The 22,882-nt window shown below is 38.9% G+C and overlaps 1 protein-coding gene and 1 non-coding gene across 2 annotated transcripts in view; both read right to left on the bottom strand.

Moving 5' to 3' along the window:
- The window catches only part of KCNH5 (potassium voltage-gated channel subfamily H member 5), a 258,352-nt gene that overhangs the window by 127,409 nt on the left and 108,061 nt on the right, over positions 1-22,882 (bottom strand). The gene's annotated exons all lie outside the window — the stretch shown is intronic.
- Positions 20,528-20,658, bottom strand: LOC114230722 (small nucleolar RNA SNORA11). Its single transcript, XR_003616681.2, has one exon. It is a non-coding gene; the product is annotated as a small nucleolar RNA SNORA11 (small nucleolar RNA).

Genomic DNA, 22,882 nt, shown 5'->3' with positions numbered 1-22,882 from the left:
AGCAGCATAACTCTCCAGAATTAGACACAGATACAAATACACAACCAATCAAGGCTCTTATTAATAAAACATGCAACTTTAGCTCTATTTGGTCAACTTCATCAGCACTTGGGAAACTAAGCTAATTTTTTAAAAGAACCTTCTGCAGAACCAGAGCTTTTCGCTTTCTATTACTTCCTTTCTACTACATGCCCTAAGAAATTTTTCTAACACCCCTGAAAATTTTCTCTTACAGGGATGTTAGCTTACAATGATAAGTTTCTGCGGTTAGGTTTTAAGTCTCCAAGCATCAGTTTAGCCTGAAATTACATTGATGAATCACAGTGGGAACTGTTTAATGGGTTAATTAGTACTCACTCTTCCAAAATAGCTGCACTCATCAATCTGGGAGATAAGCAGCAGATGCTTTTCATTCTGCTCTCTGAGGTGTGGTTCACTCACTCCCCACTCCTCGTTGTCCATTTAACGACTTGATCCAATCAGGACAACATTTTGAGTAAGAATTGGACCTTTTTCAAATGTCAGGAGAATTTAATGGCCTAGGCTGTGTCTAAGAAAACTGAGCTGCCCTATTTAGAAGGCTAGTAAATGAGTTAGTCCCTTAGGCGCCTGCTGCTACTGCTACTCGTGCAATGGAAATATTTACATCAAAATTCTAGGACACTTTAAAACTGGGATACTGGCAATCCAGTGTTCATGAAGACTTGACCTATAGGCGACATATCCAGAGAGGAAAACTGAGACTGAGATAAACTAAATGAAATATATACTTGTAGATAGATACAACTTCTGTTAGAATGCACAAGAAGCTATTAATAATACTAAATACATCTGTACAATGATGGGGTACTGAGGGTGGAGGGAAACTCATCATGTCAGACTCTGCTGTTCTTTTTTCCACCATGGACATGTATTATAGCAATCACCCTCATCATCACATCACCATCACCACCACCATGATAAATGGCTCAAAAGAGTAAAGCTGGAGGAGTGTGAGTTAAGAATATTTACGCAATGGGGGCAAATGTCCTTTGCTCCCAATTTAGAATATCTGGATATAGAATCATAGCCAGGTGCTTTCTCTTATTCAGACACAGAAATTTAAAAGTTTCTAGTTCCCAAAGCATCTAACCTGACAGCCTCAGCTCTTTTTGCCACTTAGAGAACCATCAACACTGCAGAAAGGGCATATTTTCTGTGTTGGAATTTTTAAAAATTCAGATTGAAATTATAATAAAACTGGATAATAACTCACAAAGTCCTAATATGCCTGTAATGTACTGATAATATAATAGTAGTAGCAGTCAGTGTGTATATAGCCCAGAGTTAAAATCTAATTTCCCTGCTCTGTGATTTGCATTCCAAACAATTGACTTAGAAATGAAAATGATTACTTTAGCCTTGCCATTTAACCAACACTGAAGTATGTAAATGTAGGGGATATAAATATGCCATAAATATGCTAGCTATTTTTAAAAAGGCAAAAAACAAACACAAAGGCATAGAAGACTAGATAATAAGGAAGTAAGTGAAAAAATTGATGGTGAAAATACTAAAATGTAAGTTTGACTCAATGCAGGTTCAAAGTACAGAAATTTTTATTTGAGTTCTGCAACACAAAATTATATCACATCAGTATAAAATAATTGAATTTAGATATAAACTAGATGCTTTTATTTAAAAAAATCATTGAAAAAAGACACATAATTAATATATTAATTATTTGTATAACTAAATATAAATATAAATATAAAAAAACAAAGATGAACTCAAATCCCTAAAAAAAAAAAGTATTCTATTTTAAGGAATGAAAATAAAGACCAATTCTTGAAGGATGAATTGGATAATAATAGTAATTATTTTTCAATGCTTTATCTTAATGCTCAGAAAAAGACTCCTAAAATACCACCACATTTTTAATAAGTATATAACCAAATATCCTACAATTAAAACTAAAACCAACCAATATAGTTTTAGAGAAGTTCTGTCATCTCCTTGAACCTTAATTTTCTTTCCTTTGGATTGCATGATATCTAAAGTTCTTTATAGTTCAAAGATAACTATGTTAATTATAATTATTATTATATCTCATATTCTGAGAATATAGTACAGATATGACCTTATCCTATATAATAAAAAGCTAATATACAAATCGACCTAACAGCAAAACGATCAGCAGTATGACATGCACTGACCACCAGGGGACAGATGCTCAATGCAGGAACTGCCCTCTGGTGGTCAGTACACTCCCATAGGGGGAGCACCACTCAGCCAGAAGCCGGGCTCACAGTTGGCGAGCGCAGTGGAAGTGGAGGGAGCCTCTCCCTGGACTGTGAGAGCCCCAGACTGCGAGAGGAATGTCTGACTGCCGGCTTAGGCCCTATCCCCAGGGGGAGCGGGCCTAAGCTAGGAGGTGGACATCCCCCAAGGGGTCCTGGACTGCAAGAGGGTGCAGGCCCGGCTGAGAGGACCGCCCCCCCCCCATGCACAAATGTCGTGCACCAGGCCTCTAGTAAGAATATATAAAGAAAAAAAGTATTTTCCAGGAAAATGATAAAAAGGTAAAGGCTTATAACTAAGATGATCAGTTTTCATTATTGGCCAGGTTCATAAATAATCATTAAAAAATTATAGTTAAAAACATTCTTATAGTAAAACACATTTGTTAAATTTTCATTGAATTTATTTGGGTGATACTGGTTAATAAAATTATATAGGTTTCAAGTGTATACTTCTATAATACATCATTTATATATTGTACTGTATGTTCAAAACTCAAAGTCAAGTCTCCTTCCATCAACATTTATACCCCCTTTGACCCTCTTTTACCTCCTCCAACCTCTGGTAATCATCATACTGCTTGTTGTCTGTGTCTATTAGTTTGGTTGAGGGTATTTGTTTGGTTTTTTTTGGCTTAATCAATTCACCTTCTCACTCAGTACCCTAACCCCTCTCCCCTCTGACAGCTGTCAGTCTATTCTCTGTATCTATGAGTCTGTTCCTATTTTGTTGGTTGTTTTTTTTTTTTTTTAATTTTACTCATTAGATTCCACATATAAGTAACATTTGTTTAATTTTTATTTTGTTTCCCTTGCCTGAGGAGATATATAAGAAAAAATATTGCCTAAGAAATGTCCAAGATTTTACTGCCTATGTTTTCTCCTAGAATTTTTATGGTTTTGAGCTTTACATTTAAATCTTTAATCCATTTTGAGTCTATTCTTGTGTATGGTTTAATAAGGTGATCTAGTCTCATTTCTTTGCATGTATTTGTCCAATTTTCCCAACACCATTTATTGAAGAGACTGTCTTTACCCCATTACATGTTCTTGACCCTGTTGTCAAATATTAATTGACCATAAAGGTATGAGCTTATTTCTGTGCTCTTTATTCTGTTCCATTGATCTATATGTTATTTTTATGCCAGTACCATGATGTTTTGAATTCTGTGGCCTTATAGTTTGATATCAGGTAGCATGATTCCTCCAACTTCGTTCTTTCTCAAGATTGCTGTGGCTATTTGGGATCTTTTGTGGTTCCATCCACATAAATTTTTGGAAAATTTGTTCTAGCTCTGTGAAATACACCACTGGTATCTTGATAGGAATTGTGTTGAATCTATAGATTGTTTTGGGTAGTACGGACATTTTAATTGTTTTAATTCCTATTCATGAACATGGTATATGCTTCCACTTATTTTTATCTTCCTCCATTTCTTTTCAGTGTCATGTAATTTTCCAAGTACAGGTCTTTAATATCCTTGGTTAAATGTATTCCAAGGTATTTTATTTTTATGATGCAATTATAAATGGGATTGTTTTCTTACTTTCCTTTCTGATAGTTCTTTATTAGTATATGAAAATGCAACTGATTTCTGGATATTTATTTTGTATCCTGCTGCTTTACTGAATTCAATTATCAGCTCTAGTAGTTTTTTGGTGGAATATTTATGGTTCTCTATATAGAGTATCATGCCATCTGCGAATAATGACAATTTTACTTTCTTTCCTATTTGGATGCCTTTTATTTCTTCTTGTTGTCTGATTGTTGTGGCTAGGGCTTCTAGTACTATCTACCTATATAAAACCCTAATATGCAAATAGACCGAACAGATGAACAACTGAAAAACTGAACAACCGGTCGCTATGATGTGCACTGACCACCAGGGGGCATGTGTGGAAAATGGCAGGCATCCGCCACAGCAGAATGGTGGAGCAGGAGAGCGGGGGTGCCAGACCAAGGCGGGGCACTGGTTGCTGTCATCAGGGCAAGCCTCTGGTGGTTACTGAAAATTCTTTGCTCCCACACACCGTGGTACCACCGGGCACTCGCACCTGCTCCTGAGGAGCGATCGGGGCTGGCAGCCACCACTCACACCCGCTGCTGGTGCCGGCCCCACTGACACCCACAGCCAGCACTGGAGCCGCTGCTTGCACCCGCTGCTGGCGCCCAGTGCCGGTCCTGATCGCTCCGTGCCATCAGCGGGTGCAAGCAACGGCTGCCAGCTCCAATCTCTCCTGAGGGCTTCTCCACCTCCCCCTGTTCCTGAGGGGGGATCGGAGCAGCAGCCGCCACTTGCACCCACTGATGGCACTGGCCCCGCTAGCAACTGCTGCTGGCGCTGGCCCCAGTTGCTACGTCCGTCAGCAGGTGCAAGCGCAGCTGGAGCCGTCAGCACATGGGAGCCTCGGTGGTGGGATCAGTGCTGCCAGCAGACAGAGGACTGGGGGCTGTGGCGGGAGGGCGTGGGCAGGGGCACAGAGGATGGGCCGAGATCCGCCCCTGTGCCCACTGCAGCCTCATGGCCCACAGTTCCTTTCAAGGTGCACGAATTCGTGCACTGGGCCCCTAGTGTTAAATAAGAGTGGTGAAAGCAGACATCTCTGTCTTGTTCCTGATATTAAGGGAATGCTTTTAGTTTTTGTCCTTTGAATATAATATTAACTATAGGTTTGTCATATATGCCCTTTTTATGTTGAGGTATATTCCCTCTGTTCCCCATTTTGCTGAGAGTTTTTAACATAAATGGGTGCTGGATTTTATCAAATGATTTAAAAAAACATTTTTCACATGATTAGGTAAAGTGAGAACTGACTAATGGAGAATTATCCTATATAGCACACTTGAAGACAAAATTTTTAAATATTTAAAGTACAAAAACAAATTTAATAAATATTAAAAATAATATTAACTCATTCATTATACATTTTCCAAACACATAACGGCAGACAGTAGGGAGACAATGACAAAATAACATGGTCTATGCCTTCAGGGGAGTTAGGTTCCAGTAGAGCTAGCAGGAAGTTGAACAAGTAAGTACTTTAAAATGTTATAGGAATAAAGAGAGATGTTTGCTGACAGGATGGTGAAGATCATTACACAAGTATCCATTTGTGTTTCAGAAAGATTATTTACCATCACATGGGAGAAGCAGTGTTAAATACAAAGTTAGGTAAAGTGTATTCTTTTACAAATAAATAAAATGTTTAAAATTCCAAAAAGTATGTTAGAAGAAAGGGTTAGGCCCTGAGGAAAATATAAAGCCCCAAGTCCCATAATTTCTGCTCTGGATTCTGTGCTGCCAACACTTGTCTGTTTGCAAATAAACATCTAACAATTATTAGTCATGTTTGCTCAAGCTGAACATTTCTCTCCCTAGCATCTGCAGAGAAAACACACACACACACACACACACACACACACACACACACACACCAAATATCACTATTCTGAGCATCTTCAGGCTGCAACTTTGGTACAGATGTACCGAAACATCTCAAATTGCACAGCTGTGGGTTATTTGTTGTTGTTTTTATTTTATTTTTATTATTGTTTAAAGTATTACAAATAGTAGTACATATGTCTCCTTTTTCCCCCACTGACCTCCCGCCGGCCTCCCCTACCCCTCAGCACATGCCCTCACCACCACCTCCCAGTGTCTATGTCCATTGGTTATGCTTATATGCATGCATACAAGTCCTTCGGTTGATCTCTGACCCCCTCCCCAATCCTCCCCTGCCTGCACAGCTGGTTTTCTCTGGAAACCCATCAACCCAAAAGATAACAGTCAAGCATGAAGCAGTTTGGTCAAAAACTGCAATACTCGTAGCATATACAAATTCATGCTTTGATTGTTGTTATTATGCCATGTGGTCTGCACTTAAAACTGACCAAAAAAAAAAAAAAAGCAGAATCCTGCAAGGTGCATGGTTTTGAGAATACAACCAGACACATGCTCTCTTCAATGGCTGTGCTGCACCAGAGCCCTGGCACAGTGGGGCCTCCCATATATTTAACCAGGACTGGGTATGGATGTGCTTGGAAGCCCAAAATGAGTATCATACCAGTTGAAAATGTAAAAGAACATTTCCCATTTGCTACATGAAATTCTTCATGCTGTCAAATTTGAACTGAACCTTGAAAGAAATTGGTCATGAGCTCTTTGCAAAACTGGCTTCATCAATCATGCTTTTGAGAAAAAATATGGTTCCTGTCAACATGAGCATTATGCTAACATACTCACATGGTTGGATGTGTACTTCCTTTCAAAGTACACAATAGAATAGGCTTGAGTTTATGAAGCATTTTTTAAAAGGCATAAAACGTGTAAATTACTATATTTCTTGGTGTTTTTTTTAAACTGCCTGGTAGGTGTGGCTCAGTGGTTGAACATCAACCTATGAATCAGTAGGTCACAGTTAGATTCCTGGTCAGGGCACATGGCCAGGCTGCAGGCTTGGTCCCGGTGGGGGACATGCAGGAGGCAGCCGATCAATGATTCTCTCTCATCATTGATGTTTCTATCCCTCTTTTCCTCTCTCTTCTTCTCTGAAATCAATAAAAAATATCATTAAAAAAATGAGGGGAGGAGCTAATACCAGAACAGTTAAGACTATTAGATGAGATAGTTGAATAATAGAACATTTATAGAGATGAGTAGAATTGAAAGTATGATGATATGGGAAGTAGTACTTTTCAAAATTGTTAAAATAATATTTCTAGACATAAGTACAAAACAAAAGGCCACTTTTGCTTTACCTAATCCTTTACGTCTGATAATGGCAGAAAGGATATTTTAAGGGACATTACATAATTAGCCACCTTGCTCCTAATTTCCTTATATATGTTATTATGCTATCTTACTTAAATGATATGTTTATTTTATTAGTATCACTGTGTAGATTGGAGAAAATACAGTCTAATCAATTTTATCTGCCACACTGGACTACAGGTGGACTTTGGAACTATACAATTCAGCTTATGTGGTCTTTTCAGCAACGGCAGTAAAGTAATATAAACCAAATCAGCTTTTGGTTGTGAAAGAAGCAAAATAGCATTAGTTAGATGTTCTGCTTCTGCAACAGACTGTAAATGAGGACTGCTCAAAACTTCAGATCAGAAGTTGTGTGGCTCATGAAATTCAAGGTCAGTGTTTGGACACTATAAGGTATTTCCAGAATAGGAAGACAAAGCACAGAAGTATAAGAAACAAGCAGGACAAAATACAGGGTTGGGCAAAAGTAGGTCTACAGTTGTTCATATGGAAAACAATACAATAATTATAATAATACCAATCAACAAACAAACAAACAAACAAAAAACGCTGCACTTTGCATACTCACAACTGTAAACCTACTTCTGCCGCACCCTGTGTTTACTGTGCTTTGTCTTACCAAGAGCATAAGCCCTCTGTCTGGAAGAATGGAAAAATGTTCAATTTTATCCTCAGCACCCAATCCCATTCTGTGGAAGCTACAACGTCTTGTGCATATCATAAAAAAATGTGCTTGTGACATTGCAGATTGTTTTGAAGCTTTCTATGAAAGAAAAACTCAAACAGAAATTATGGAAATATATATTCCCTTTAAATTATAACAATAGATGAAATTTGTTTTTTTCCAAAGCTTTGCTATGTCACCCTTGGCAGGAAAGTCATTCAACCTCTATGGGTCTCATATGGATGCTTTGCATGAAATTCAAATAACCCTCCTGTAGGCAGGCATCTGAGATAGCTGATATCTTAGGGTATCTTTCAGCTCTAAGATCTATATTTCTGTGGTTTTAAGTTGGAATGTAATTTTATATACATTCCTATAAGACTCAGACTTATATAATTTTGAAGTTCCCTCAGAAAACTGTATTAGATTCTCAGTGGCAGAAATAGCATCACTAGATATTATTAGCAAGTGTTTGTGTACATCTTGACTTAGACAATAGCATCATTATTACCTGTAGATGTCCTAAGATTGCAGAATGGCTGTCACCCATTTGCATAATCCATTTGGATCTTCCCAAAGGTTATTTTTCACATCACACAGGAGATCACTGATCCCAACTCAATTAGACAGCATACAGAAATAAGTCCAGTTCTCTAAGAATTTTCTGAAGTTGCTCTTGACAAAACCTAAGAATCTCTTAGTTATGAAAACATCTACTTTAGGGGAAGACAAAGTCACTTGCAGACTTCAATTTATCCTCCGGTACCAGCTGCAATGCACTCTAATGAGTGATAATACCTTATAACATTAATGTCCTTGGGCATATTATGCAATAGACTGCCATGGGCTAGGCGTGGCTAGATGTGCCTGAGCTCAGAGACAGAGTGGGTTTTGTCTGGAGCTCCTGTAGCACCCTTAGGTTACACAAGTCAGACACCTGATGACAAAGGCTACTCATGAAAATGCGAAGGTCAGAGAGTTAGAGGAAAGCAAACAATAGAGACAAAGGTCAATAAATTTCATTCAACACATGTTTACTGAGACCCTGACACCTACCAAGCATTGTTCTAGGCACTGAGGGCATAGCACTGAACAAAATAAACGTGTGTGTGTGTGTGTGTGTGTGTGTGTGTGTGTGTGTGTAAGCTCTCCCCTTGTAGAGCTTACATTCTAGCAGAACACATGTGGTGGCTGGTGGCCCAGCCTGGAAAGGTCTAGAGACTGCACCGAAGAAAGCTCAATTGTCAGGGAGCAGAATACAGGAATAGTACAGCCAAGTGACAGGAAGCAAAGGGAAAGTCGAGCACTAAGAGTCACATACCCAAAAGCAGGGGGAAGATGATGCAGTAGTCTAGCAGCCAATGATCACATTAACTGACAGGACAGGGCTGGGCTTTTAGTGCTGGCCCAGGTCCCACTGCACTGCCTCTCTGATTTTTCAGAAGAAATCTCCACAAAGCCAGGGCAGATTATGACACAGACTATTTCAGCACCTACAGCGTTCTGGATATGAGACAAAATTGGCTCATTAAGTACTAAATTCCGCACAATAATAATTCTGTATGATAATAAATTATCCTGCCTAGTGCCAGTGGATCTCAGTTGCATATATAAGTACATGGGAGATAAGCTAATCACCCATGAGTATTGACAGTTGTTCAGAAAGGCATTAGAAGGTTAGCAGAAAAATTGGTAGTTGAAGGTCATAAAAATGTCATGGATCAACTAGTCATCAAATCAGTAGGAGTCTTAAGACTTGAAACTACACATTACACCCCTAATAACTTGCACTCTGAACACACACACACACACACACACACACACACACCATAAAACATAAAGGATGGGGCCAAGACTAGGCTTATAGTTGTTCATATGGAAAATAATACATTAATAAAATAATCAATAGCAATAAAATAAACTCTGTTTCATGTACTCACATCTGTAAACCTACTTTTGCCCCATGCTGTACATTTACCAGAATCTACAGATTAAAGAGAAGAAATATACATCCTGGGAGGTATGGGAGTGGGAAGAAAAAAGTTCAGACTGGTAAGTAATAAAAGCTGTCATCAACTAAGGGATACAAGTGTTTCCCTTCATTCTTGTTTATTTATATTATAAATGCTTTTGCCCAACCACTTCAAATAGATTTCCTCCATCACTAGAAACAGCACCACTGAATTAATATAATTTTCTTATTGCATCACATTATTCGATCTTTATTTTTATCTGAATATTCAAACTGCATCCTTAGAATACCTAGAAGTCAAAGTAATTATTTCCACTGTATTAAAACAAAAGTTATCTAACATCAGTTAACATTCAGATAGCATCTGCCTGACCATTTGCTAAACTAGAAGCTAAAGGCTAATTATAAGTCATTCTCCATTCTCACTTTAGGTCTTTATACAGAATGAACAGTTTCCTTCATCTGATGCCCTTAACTAAATGAATCCACCTTTGATTTTCATTAATTGCACTAAAATTAAATTAATCAAAGCTCAATAAACTTTTCAGATATTTCAAAAGATAACTCCTCTTAATTTAATTTCTAACACTCTTAGTGAATACATTTCCCTGACTTCTACTGTTTTAAATCTATAGATAACCAAAAGCGTGGGCTGATCTCCCGCCTAATGTAGTCACCAATAATACCAAACACCTTGGAAATCCAGGAGGACCATGGGTGGGGCAAGGAAGTATAATTACACAGGGGTCTCCACCCAGCTTCCATTTTGTATGACACAAAATCAAACCGTTGCTACTTTGTGTGTAAAATTAAAGAGAGGTTTCTGGCTTGTGTGGACACCAAAGGAAGGGACTATCACTACTCGCTCCTGGGAGAGGTGCAGAAAATGTAACTAAGACCTTGTCTATACAAAAAGAAATTGACAGCCAGTTGGAAATGGAATTGCCATGGCCTAGAGCAAAGAATATCCTTACATGATATTATTCTACAATGTCGTCATAATTTTCCCCAGATTTGTGTTATCCCCATTACCTATAATAGTACCTCGAACCCTTGGGAATCAATAAAAAATCATATTTTTCATGCTTTGAGACAAAGGTAACACATCTCTTGATATTTTAGAATTACAACAGCATAATGTACAATTATCCCAAACAAACTTACAAACTAATTCTTTGAATGTCTAGCAGCAGTTTAAAAAGGACATGAAAGGATTTAATCCCTTCCACTGTGTAGAGGGCCCCCTGGGAAGGTACCTGAGCATTCTATATTGGCCCTCTTGCCCTTTTGGCCAAGAGGGGCCCTCTTCTCACAATCCAATTGCCCATAGCTGTTGCCTGAGCTTTCTGTTCATGCCGAGGTTGAAGCCTCATGATGGCTGGTACCATGGATCTGTCTCTCGCCCATTGGGGTGAGCTGGGCCCTCCCTGGAGAAGAAACCTGGGTTCCCCAAGATATGTGATCAGTGCCGGGGCCCCGCCAGCAGGCGAGGGGATCCCAAGGCAGGTGCTGGGCATGGAGGCCACAGGGGCATAGGCTACCAAGGAGACAGAACTGAACCTCACATCACTCTGCTTGGCCCCGGAGGCTGGCTGGTTAGCCAGAGATGGGTAAGATTCCTCAGGGAAGGAGCAACCTAAGCCAGGCACAGTTGCAGAGGGGCCATCAGGAGAGAAATTGGGGGTCAACAGAGGTGGGGCACAGACCCTCACCCCCCCAACTTTGCAGGGGCCTGAATCTTCACCCCTTCTGAGGGAGGTCTCCTGCCCCCATGGCTGCTTAGCTTCCCATGCCCAGCTCAAATCGGGACCCAGGTAACAGACAGAGACTTGGCCGACAGCAGCTGCCCTCTCACTGCAACAAGACTTGTTTGAGTTGTCTTGTACCCATGGTGTGGGGAAGTGAGTATTTGATATCTAAATCCAGCCTAGCACCAGGAATGCTCAGGGCCTACTCAAGAAGCCAAATAATCCTTTCCACTAATATTTACAGGGTAAAATAATATTGTTGTTAGAGTATTAAATTTGACAGTAAAATAGTAGTCAAGTTTTCAGGCTAATTGAAATTGGCTAATTGAAATAAGCAAATATTCTAGAAAAATTAATTGTACTGGACAAAAAGCTGTTCCTAAAGTGGTAACTAAAATTTTTATTGGTAGTTCATCTCATGGTAAAATTGCATAACATGTAATGAACCTAAAGCAGTCATATTTTAGTGCAAAAAAAAATAAAATTTAAAAGCTATCAAGACTACATTATATAATTTTCAAAAGTCTCCTAATATTTAAATCAAAAAAGGGGGATAGTAGAAGAATATCATGTAAGGAAAAATATCCTGTAAGTAAAATACATCTAGAAAATTTTTACTTTAGAAAATTAACTTTCATTTGTAATGCTAACAGCAAGACACCCATGTAAAACATACCTGGTGTCAAAACAAGCCAAAGGAAAATTGTTTGGGCAAAAAATGAAAAAGGATTGCAAGTCAAATTTATAGAAAAGATTCCTTTACTAACTTTTGGTCGAGAATATGTTTGCATATCTTCAGAAAACAACTCCGAGACCATGTGGATTCCTGCAACAGAGAGGAATTGACAGGACTGCTCCAGTCATGAAGACAGAAGAGAAACAGTCCAGAAATGGAAGACGCTGACAACGCCTTGCCATATTAGCAGTCCGCAGCTGTGCGTCGCTGCAGGTTGCCCAGGACGAAACCAGAGAGGGTCGGACCTGCATTACACCATTTGTCCACCATCCAGAACTGAAATATCATTGCTGACATGTACACCTAAGGAACTGTTTGACATTGAAATTGGGACTCAAAAGAACTGTTGGCCCAGAAAGAAACTCACTACAAACTGATTCATTTGCCTCTCAGCATAACCATTATTGCTTGTCTCATTTTCGGTTCTTATAAGTGTATTTCTAGTATCACATGATCTCACTCATCTAGGGGAAATGATGAACAACATAGACTGATGAACAAGAACAGACCCGGAGACAAGAAAGCATAGATCAGACTGTCGGACTTCAGAGGGAAGGTAGGGGAGGGTGGGGATAAGGGGGAGAGATCAACCAAAGGACTTGTGTGCATGCATATGAGCCTAACCAATGGTCACGGACAACAGGGGGGTGGGGGCATGCGTGGGGAGGGGTTTGGGATGGGAATGGGGGGAAGAAGACAAATATGTGATACCTTAATCAATAAAGAAATTTAAAAAAACTCAATAAAAAATATTTTTAAAATTTAAAAAAATCTAATGATAATTCATGAATAAAGCAAAAAAAGCTTAAATTCATAATACAGAAGTTAATAATGGATGGAAACTTGACATTCAGCCTGTCTTCAGTTTTAGACTCAGTTGATAAAATTATAAACATATAGTTCCCATGAGCTCAATAACATCTCTATATATAGAAGGCTAAGCGACTGTCCCAGCGGCCAGTAGGTATGATGTGCACTGACCACCAGGGGGCAGATACTCAATGCAGGAGCTGCCAAGCTACAGTGACTTGACAGCGGCAGTTCCTGGGTGAGGCATCCTGGAATGAGAGAGGAGGGAGCCGGATTCCGGGGTGCATCACCCGAGAACCACCCTCTCACAATTCAGTGGATATGTGCCAGTGGATCTCAGTGGCATCCACTTATCACATCCCTTGGGGGATGTCAGAGAGCCAGTTTCGGCCTGATCCCCACAGGCCAGGCCGAGGGTCCCCACCTGCCAGAGGACCCCACTCACTCTGCAGATGCCCTTCGAGCCATGGCACCGCCCCATGTGCAGCCAGAGGGGAGGGGCCAAAAGAGGTAGGCTCGCCCCACCAGCCACCTTCCAATTAATTTCCTTTCAGTGTGCACAAATCGGTGTACTGAGGTACTAGTTTTAAATAAGCATTGACACTTCAGACATGTAAGATAGGAGGGTTCTTTCCTACATCTATTTTGAGATATTTTGGAGTATTGACATTAACTCTAAATATCCTTTGCTGTTTTATTTTCTTCCAGATCCTAGGAAATTATAGAAAAATTCTGATTACAGAGTACCCTACAAAGTTAATCCTTGTACTATAAATACAAATTAAGGAATTCATTAGTTAACAATAGCTCATTCAGCATCAGGATTTGAATAAAGCAAAGCATTTCCTGAGTCAGAAAAGGGTGATAAAACAAATCGAAATGTATCATATGCATCATCAACAGTCACAGTTTTCTTAGTTCAGAGATATGACAAGAAGACATTGAAATTTAAGACAACCAGAAGATTTAATGCTTTTTTTTTTCTGTCATAAGAATCTGGTGACAGAACTTATACTCCAAAGAGTTGCCTTATAAAGGTTCATCAGCATTACTAAGGAACACTTCTTTTTAGCTTGCATGAATAGCCTACATTGAACCCTCTTTTCTATGAATTCCTATAGCAGGTATAACACTTAACCCCATTTATGCAAAGGCTTAATTTACTCTTATAGTAGAAAAAACAGTGCCCAAGTTTGGGGGCATAGAAGAAAGAAATAACGTTCACACCATAAGCTTTTCCAGTGAGCAGAAACTATGAAAACCTCAGCTGAGTCTTCAATCCAATAGTCTGCACGTATGTTCAGAAACAGGGAACCTACAGCAACAGGCCCAGGAATATTGCTTTCCCCGATGGCAATACTCAGACCAAGTTAAAAAGAGAAGAAGTGCTTGTAACAGTCATCAGTAGTACCAAGAAAATCATTCTTTCTATTTGCAATGGCAATAGGTCACTACAGCTATAAGCTATGTACTAAACAAAATTACATTATTTGACCATATTAAAAACTCTATATTAATATAGTGAAACAGCTTGATTTACTTTTGATGTCAAATCACAGATAATTGAGGTAAATATGCTTGGGGGTGAGGGAAGAGTCCAAGAAGGTGGCCTACTATTGGTATAGGTGCTTCAATTCTTCATTTTACATTGCCAGTGGATACTGGAGATGATGAGAGAAGGTTCCCTCCACCTTCCTCTTACCATGGGGAGTATCCTTAAAGGAAAAGTGAAAAGTAGATCTAGCCACATTTTCAAAAGTCTGTGTGAGGTAGATTCATAGTTTAGTTTTATGGTCCACATGGCTCATGTTGCCCAGTCATCAACAAAATTTACACAATAACCTGCTACTTGACTTACAGACTATGAAGTGAATTCCCTTTTCTTTATAGGCATTCTGTTCAGAATTAAATGATTTTTTTCAGAAACAAAGATCTACATGAAGTCATAGAAAGCCATCATCTGGGTAACAACACAATAAATGATATCAATGGAAGATTTTTAAAATTGTTGAAAATTATATAAATAATGTAATTCCCAATAGCAACCAGTCTTTCAAATTTTACTTATGCTTTATTGACATCACAAGCAAACTGAAAATGACTGAAGACAATTCAGGAGTCCTCTGAGCAAGCAGTCTGGGAAATAAATAGCAATAAATCTTGATTAGCATGGCTTCTAGCCAGAGGTTATAAAGAATGAGTAACAGACGTCTGATCTGGAGTCCTTTATTACATTATCTTAAGTAATATTTGGGTTTATTTTTAACCTATTCTTCAATCACGTATTGTAAGGCAAGGAAAGTATTTTCATTAGTGGGAAAGAAATGTTTTTCTAGATGAACCAGGTAGAAAAGATAAGACTGAATCTGTTTCTCTGAAAGACACTGGAATACTAGAAAAGGGCAGCATGGATGAAAAAAGAAAAGAGGTATGAATTTTTGTCTTGGATCTATCATGGCCTTGTTTGACCCAGAACAAGGCCAAGGAATAAAATGGATCACTGCCTCATCTACAGCATGGAATATTATGAGGACTTACAGATGTCAGTAAGTAGAAAAGCAAAGACTAAGGTAGAAGAGTAGCAAATCAAAAATGGAACTATATTAGTTTTCCTCTTTTTCACATAGTCACAGAATGCAGTAACACTTTTTGCGTTCCCCATTGTTTCTTTTTATCTCTCTTCCTACCCACTATTTCTCAGACCAGCTTGACCTAGTAATTGAAACTTTCACTTGAATTAGTCCTGTGGAAATCAAGCATGAAAAACCAACACTAACTACAACAGAAAAAAAAAATTAAGTCTTAAAAAGCTTAGAATATGTTTGTGACACAGACTTGAGAATATAATGGAATATATTATATTATATAATAAAGGGTTAAATTCTAAGATTACATTTTAGAAAATAAGAGGAAAACATTCAGTTTGATGTATGCTTTAGTCACTATATTATTTCTGGCATTAAAAACTAAATAGAACTAAAAGACTAGAACAATGGTAAAAAGTTCAGAAGGAAATGAGGGGGTATGATTGTAAATCCGTAATATTTCACTAAAGAAAGTAAAGATACTAATTTACAGTAGATTTTGCTAAACATATACATTAAAATATCTAAGGAAATCACTACAAGAATAAACATGGAGGTAACTCCCAAAACAAGAGAGGGGGAAAACTCAATCCAAGGTAAACCCGACAAAAATAAAAAGAAACAGAAAACTTAGAAATTTAAAGCACAAAGAGTATAGACACAACTTTTAAAGTATTGGTAATTAAAATTAATACAAATGAACTAAAATCTTTGGTTGAAAACAAGATTGTTGCTCTAGTCAGTGTTATGCAGTTGGCTGGGCATCATCTGTGCACAGAAAGGTTGCTGGTTCAATTCCTGGTCAGGACACATGCCCAGAAGTGATTTTTTCACTCTCACATTTATGTTTCTCTTTCTCTGTCCCTCTTCTTTCCTCTCTCTCTAAAATTGGCACAAAATCTTTTTTAAAAATAAAAATATAAAAACAGGATTGTCAAATTGAATTTTTTAAAATACAACTATGAGCTATTTATGGGCTTCAAAAGAGCATAGAACATTGCAAGGTTGAAGATTAAAAGCTAAAAACTATATGCTAGACAAATATCAATTAAATAATTCTGTTATTAATAACAGACAAAATAGACCTCCATCTCAAAATCACTGGTAGAGACAAATGCAAATGTTTGCCCTTGTGATGCTCATAACAAATATATATTATAATATGTATGTATTATAAAGTATTATATATATATATCATAATGTATATAAAAGTATATATGTGTGTGTGTTTTTTTTAAATGAATTTAACGATAAACATGTAAGACCTTTGATGGAGAAAATTATAAACACATGGAAAGACATACCATGCTCAATATCATAAGATGCCAATTCTCTATTAATTGATCAATAGTTTCAGCATAAAATCAAATTATTAAGTTTGTTGGTATTCCTGTGTGTATATATAAGTTTATTTGCTGATCAAAGTTTTACATGGAAGAGAACATACCACAAAGTGTCATAGCACACTGAAAGCAGCAGCACTGGGTGGTTTTTGTTAATCTATATATATAAAAGCCTAAGTGACCATTGGACCATTGGACCATTCAACCAGTAGCTATGTCGTGCACTGACCACCAGGGGGCAGATGCTCAACACACAGGCATGGAAACATGGAACAGACTGATGAATCTCAGAGGGAAGTGGGGAGGGGGAAGGATAAGAAGAGATTAACCAAAGATCTTATATGCATACTAGAGGCCCGATGTACAAATTCGTGCACCTGTGGGGTCCCTCGGCCTGGCCTGTGGGGATCAAGCTGAAACTGACAGTCCAACATACCCCAAGGGGTCCCAGATTGCAAGAGGATGCAGGCCAGGTTGAGGGACCCCTCAGGCCTCTAGTATTAATCATAAACCTCTAGTACTAAGCGACAAGTTAGTACTGGAAAGGTAGCATAATGTTCAAGCCACACTGCCTGTGTGTGAACCCTGGGTCTGCCACTTTCTGAAAGAGTGACCTTGGATAAGTTAACTTATCCCTTTGTGCCTCAGTTGGCACATCTATAAAGTGATAATAGTAAGAGTACCTTCCCTGTAAAAATCAAATGAGTTAACCTTTCTAAAGCTCTTGGTACAGTGTCTGGCACACATTAAGCACTATATACATATTTGATAAATAATAGTGTGGTATAGATACATGGAAAAACAGATAACTCCATCAAATCCATGCATCTTCATCTATGAAGCAGGTAACCTTGTAGATCAGTGGGGGTAATGAACAATTCAAAAAATGGTACTGAAATAATTGACTATCCAGATATGGAAAATGAAAATAAACCCCTACCTCATATCTGAATAAAAATACATTTCTAGATCTGTCTATGATTTAAATAAAAGTGAAAATGTTTAAAAACATTTAGAAGAAAATATAGGGGAATATTTCTATGAGCTCAAACAAGATGCAAAAGCATAAACTGCAAATAATTGATTTGACCACATTAAATGAAGATGATTCATAACATATTATAAAATAATAAAAAGATAAGCAACACAGTAGAAGATATTTGCAGCACCTATAACCAACAAAGGATATATCCAGAATATAGAAAAAAACTCTTATGAACAAATTAAAAAAACAAACAACCCAATAAAAATTAACTTGAAAAGGTTGATTACAGACTAGGAAACATGAAATGATTCTCATCTTTTTAAAACTCCTATTAGTAATCAGGGAAATGTAACCTGAAAACACAATGACCTCATTTGTCATCTATCAGGTGGTGATGTGGATGGAGACCTCACATTTACCGCTGGTGAAACAATATGAAATAACATTTCACATCATCTTGTAAAGTTGGCCAAGAGCACAGACATGATGTGGTCATTCTATACACACACACACACACACACACACACACATACACACACACACACACACACACACACTTCTTGCACATGAGCAACAAGAGATGTGTACAAAATGTTTATAAAAGCATTGTTTGGACACAAAAATAAAACCAGAGATAATTATAATATGTACCACACATCATACAGGTAAAAAAAATAGTTGTAGCAGTCATACAAAAGAACATAATTCATCAGTGTGGGGTGGGGGGGAGGATAAACTGTCTCATACAGCATCAAGAATGAATGTAAAACATATACAGATGGGACAAATAAGCAAGTCACAGAAGAATGCATATAGTATATGAATCCATTTATACAAAGTGCAAAAACAGGCACTCTCTTCTGAGATTGGAAAGGAACAATGAGGGCTGAAAAGGCAGACAGGTCAAGTGAGTATAGAGAGTCTGGGTATCATCATCTTAGCACTTTGTATCTCTGGACTTCATGTTCATGAAGAAGTTTACTCAGACAACATGTACTCTCCTCTTCAGTTCTCGCACTCTATTAGCCTATGTAGAATGCTGAGTCACTGTGAGCTCAGAAAACATAACCTGGGAGCGGCAGCGAATGAGCCAGGGGTTTGTGGTAAATAAATAAAAAGATTGTGCTACAATGACAAAGATGAAACTAGACTGCATCATTCATACAGCCTGAGGCGGTAGCTAGAAAAATAATGAATGGATAGATGACTGGGTGGTTGGCTCTGTTCTTGGGGCTTATCAGAGTTATACAGAATGTAAGGTTACTAATGATATTAGAAATAGTTTCATACTAAAGAGTTGATTTGATGTCACATGTAAATGATTTCATTATATCATGTTTGTTTATTATTCAGAAAATAGTGAGGAGATCACAGGCTGTTTTCTTAAATGAAAAAAAAATATCATTCTTACATCAGTTTCTTAAAGAATTACAACATTTATTTACCACTGAGAGTATGGTTTTCAAATATGTCAAAAATGATGGCAGTCCTATAAAAATACTCCAAGACTACTCCCTGATGAATTTGTCAGAAATGCAACTCCCTCAGAAATGCACATCATCTTCATTAAGAATGCCAGGAGGTCAAGAAGTAATTGTTTCCATACAGACAGATACATAATATCGGTCTGAGTAAACTTTAACCATCATAAATGAAGCTATCAGAATATTTACTCATAATCACTGTATTTCCCCTCCTTGGCATGAATCTGATGTTTTACACAAGTGGAAGGTCTCCACACTGAATTCAGCCATATTATCTCACTTTCATGCTATCATTGCAGAAGCAAAAGGAAAGGAAAGCTAGGTGGAAACAGCATAGTTAATTAGACTGTGAGGTGCATTATGCTTGGTTCTTCCCGCCCAACCACAGAGGAGATCTTCTCACCTGCTGCAAAATCACACACACACACCCACACACACACACACACACACACACACACACAGAGTACACACCCCTCCCAGCTCCCCTGTGGTATCCTCATTAGTCACACTTTCCCTGATTTGGAGAGGCCACTGTGAGTCACCTCACACACACATGCACACACACACATGTGTGTGCACACACATGCGCATATAAACTCCACAGAAATTAAGCCCTCATATCAGGTAGAAAAACATTTCCCATATATTTCACAGATGAAACAGTGTGGCTTAAGTGCCTGCTAATGACAATCACTAGTCCAGACTTTGATAAAATAAAAAGTGCTGAATTCCTAATTTTCTCAATTCATTTCCCCCTTACCACAAGCCAAATAGAGGTCTTACATCTGAAATTTGATTATGTCTTGCTTTTGTAAACCAATAGTAAACATTAGCTTACATGTTCAAGCTTTGCTTTTCAGGAGGGAAAAAAATAGGACTACAGTAACTTAGATTACAATGTAAAGAACATTTATTTATAAAGTTCAAAATTTACCAACCACTTACCTAGATGCATTTCGGAGTATCAGTTTATTTCTTTAGCATCATTCACAGAATCAAATAGCTGGAGGAGTCATTGAAAAGCTATCAAGCCAATCATCCAGGTTCAGATGGAACTGTACCAATATTAGGCTAAGAAGAAATAGCTGTCTCCTTTCTAATGAAGTACAAATGAGTAGCCACATGTCCCTTCTTTTTTTTTTTTTTATGTGTAGGGCATAATGTCACAGGAAGGTCAGAGTATATTGCCACCAGTGAGAAGTTAACCCAAGTTACTATTGGATGTGTTATACACAGAGGAGCCATTCTTCAGGCACGCTGCTCTCTCCTCACATCTCCACATGTCACTTCTTATCCTATCTCCAAATCTCAAAACCTCGCCAGTTCATCAGATCCTTTGGAAATACAATGAAACCTCTTTTGTTTTGTTTGAGCTTCAAACAAAAGGGAAAATATTTGGTAACATTTGCATACTAACTCCAATAACAAAATTATTAATGAATATGGGAAATAATGGGGCACAGAGAATGAGGTCATAGAAGGTGAAACTCACGCATGTCTCCTGTGAATGCCACCATCACCTGGACTTGGTTTCATAATGACTACAAGATGAACACTTGGATTCTTTTCATCTTATTTTTCCCTTCCTTGCTAAGATCTCTTTCCCTTCCTTCTTTTACTTTGGGGGAACAACAAAAAAGATGACAGATGCTGGGTAAGGGTCCTAGACATTCCCAACAAAAAGGAAGCCACAAAATTGTGAAGTTGCCAGAGGTCAGAAAATAGTTCTGCTAAATGTGTTTAATTGCTGTGAAATCCTTGTTCCCATTCCTGCTCTCCAGTAAATGAATCCTCACTTCCTGCTCAATAACCCCGCTGTCAGCTCAGAGGAGTGAAGAAGTGCTACTGCAACCAGCTTCCACCGTGTGCCAATGATGCCTAGTTCTCAGGGCTTTGATCACTCTCACTTGCTGTATCAAAAGGACCCACAGAGTGCTTTTAAATAGGCCTTCAATGGGACGATAAAAGAGAAACATGTTCAGGAACAGTTACTGAAATTGAGCTGAGACTGAAGTTGGAACCAGGCCCACTTCATATCCATCTGCCACCCACTCCGAATGTGCCAGCATTGCCTACTCTCCATCCCTGTGCCTCTTCCTTATGTTTGGAAAGCTGCCTCCCTTACTCAGAAAGGTAACACACCTGCTGTAGAACTTCTACATGAAAACTCCTTTCATGGCAATGACTACAGTCTTATTCAACCTAATATTTGGAGGCGGGGGGGAGGTTGTGTTCAGTTTCTTTTTCTGTATTTTAACATCTTGACCACATCCATTCATTCATTGTCTCGTTCATTTATTGAAAGTCTAATAGGTGTCAGATATTGTACTAGGCTTTGGTTAGAAAATGGTGAGACAGAACTTGCACACTTCCTGTGTTCAGTGAAGCTATCAGCCTATCTAAGTAAATTAAAAACTCAAAAATATAACCTTTGTATGAAGACAAGTGTTACACACAGATGGACACATGTCCATGGTGTTGTGAGTTTATGAAAGGCTGAGCTGATCTAGCCTCACAGGTGAAAGAAGATTCCTCTAAAGAAACAGTGATTGAGCTGAGATGTAGAGAAAGCATAGGAGCTTATTACATAGCAAAACCACTTTCTTTGTTACACAAATCTATATTTCACTTGGGTCAACACTGTTCATCATTTCCAGAAAGAATGAGAATAATCCATCTTCCTTTTATAAAAAAACTAGTGGCCCAGTGCACAAAATTCGTGCATGGAAGGGGTGTTCCCTCAGCCCAGCCTGCACCCTCTCCAATTGGGGACCCCTTTATGGATGTCCAACTCACAATCTGGGACCATTGGCTCCTAACTGCTCACCTGCCTGCCTGCCTGATCGCCCCTAACTACCTCTGTCTGCCTGCCTGATCGCCCCAAACTGCCCTCCCTGCTGGCCTGATCTGCCTCCAACTGCTTTCCCCTGCCAGCCTGATCTCACCCCCAACTGCCTCTGCCTTCCTGATCACCCCTAACTGCCCTCCCCTGCCAGCCTGATCTCGCCCCCAACTGCCCTCCCCTGCCAGCCTGGTTGCCCCCAACTGCCCTCCCCTGCCAGCAAATTTGGTTCTGATTGGTCGGTTTCTATGCCAATCAGAGTTAAAAGCTCCCCCTCCTAGGCAGCCATTGGCTCCTCACAGTTCACCCAGATTTGGTTCTGATTGGTCGGTTTCTATGCCAGTCAGCATCAAAAGCTCTGCCTCCTAGGCAGCCTTTGGCTCCTCACAGTTCAGACAGATTTGGTTCTGATTGGTAGGTATCTATGCCAGTCAGCGTCTCTGGGCCTATCTCCAGGCCTAATCTGAGAGGTGGGGCTGATCAGCAGCCCCACGGAGGCCCAGAGAGAAACAGAGGCACAGCTGCTGGTGAAACCCAAAGAGAAAGAGAGAGGCAATGGCTGATCAACAGCTGCCACGGAGGCTGTGGATCAGACCCTGCCTCTCTCTCTGGGCCTCTCTCCGGGCCTGATCCGCAGCCCCTTCGACAGTCAGTGCTGG

The sequence above is a fragment of the Eptesicus fuscus genome, chromosome 5 (genome assembly GCF_027574615.1).
Source record: "Eptesicus fuscus isolate TK198812 chromosome 5, DD_ASM_mEF_20220401, whole genome shotgun sequence".
Lineage (NCBI taxonomy): Eukaryota > Metazoa > Chordata > Mammalia > Chiroptera > Vespertilionidae > Eptesicus > Eptesicus fuscus.
Note: the sequence above shows the minus strand (reverse complement) of the source record. Positions and strands in the feature narration are given on the sequence as shown.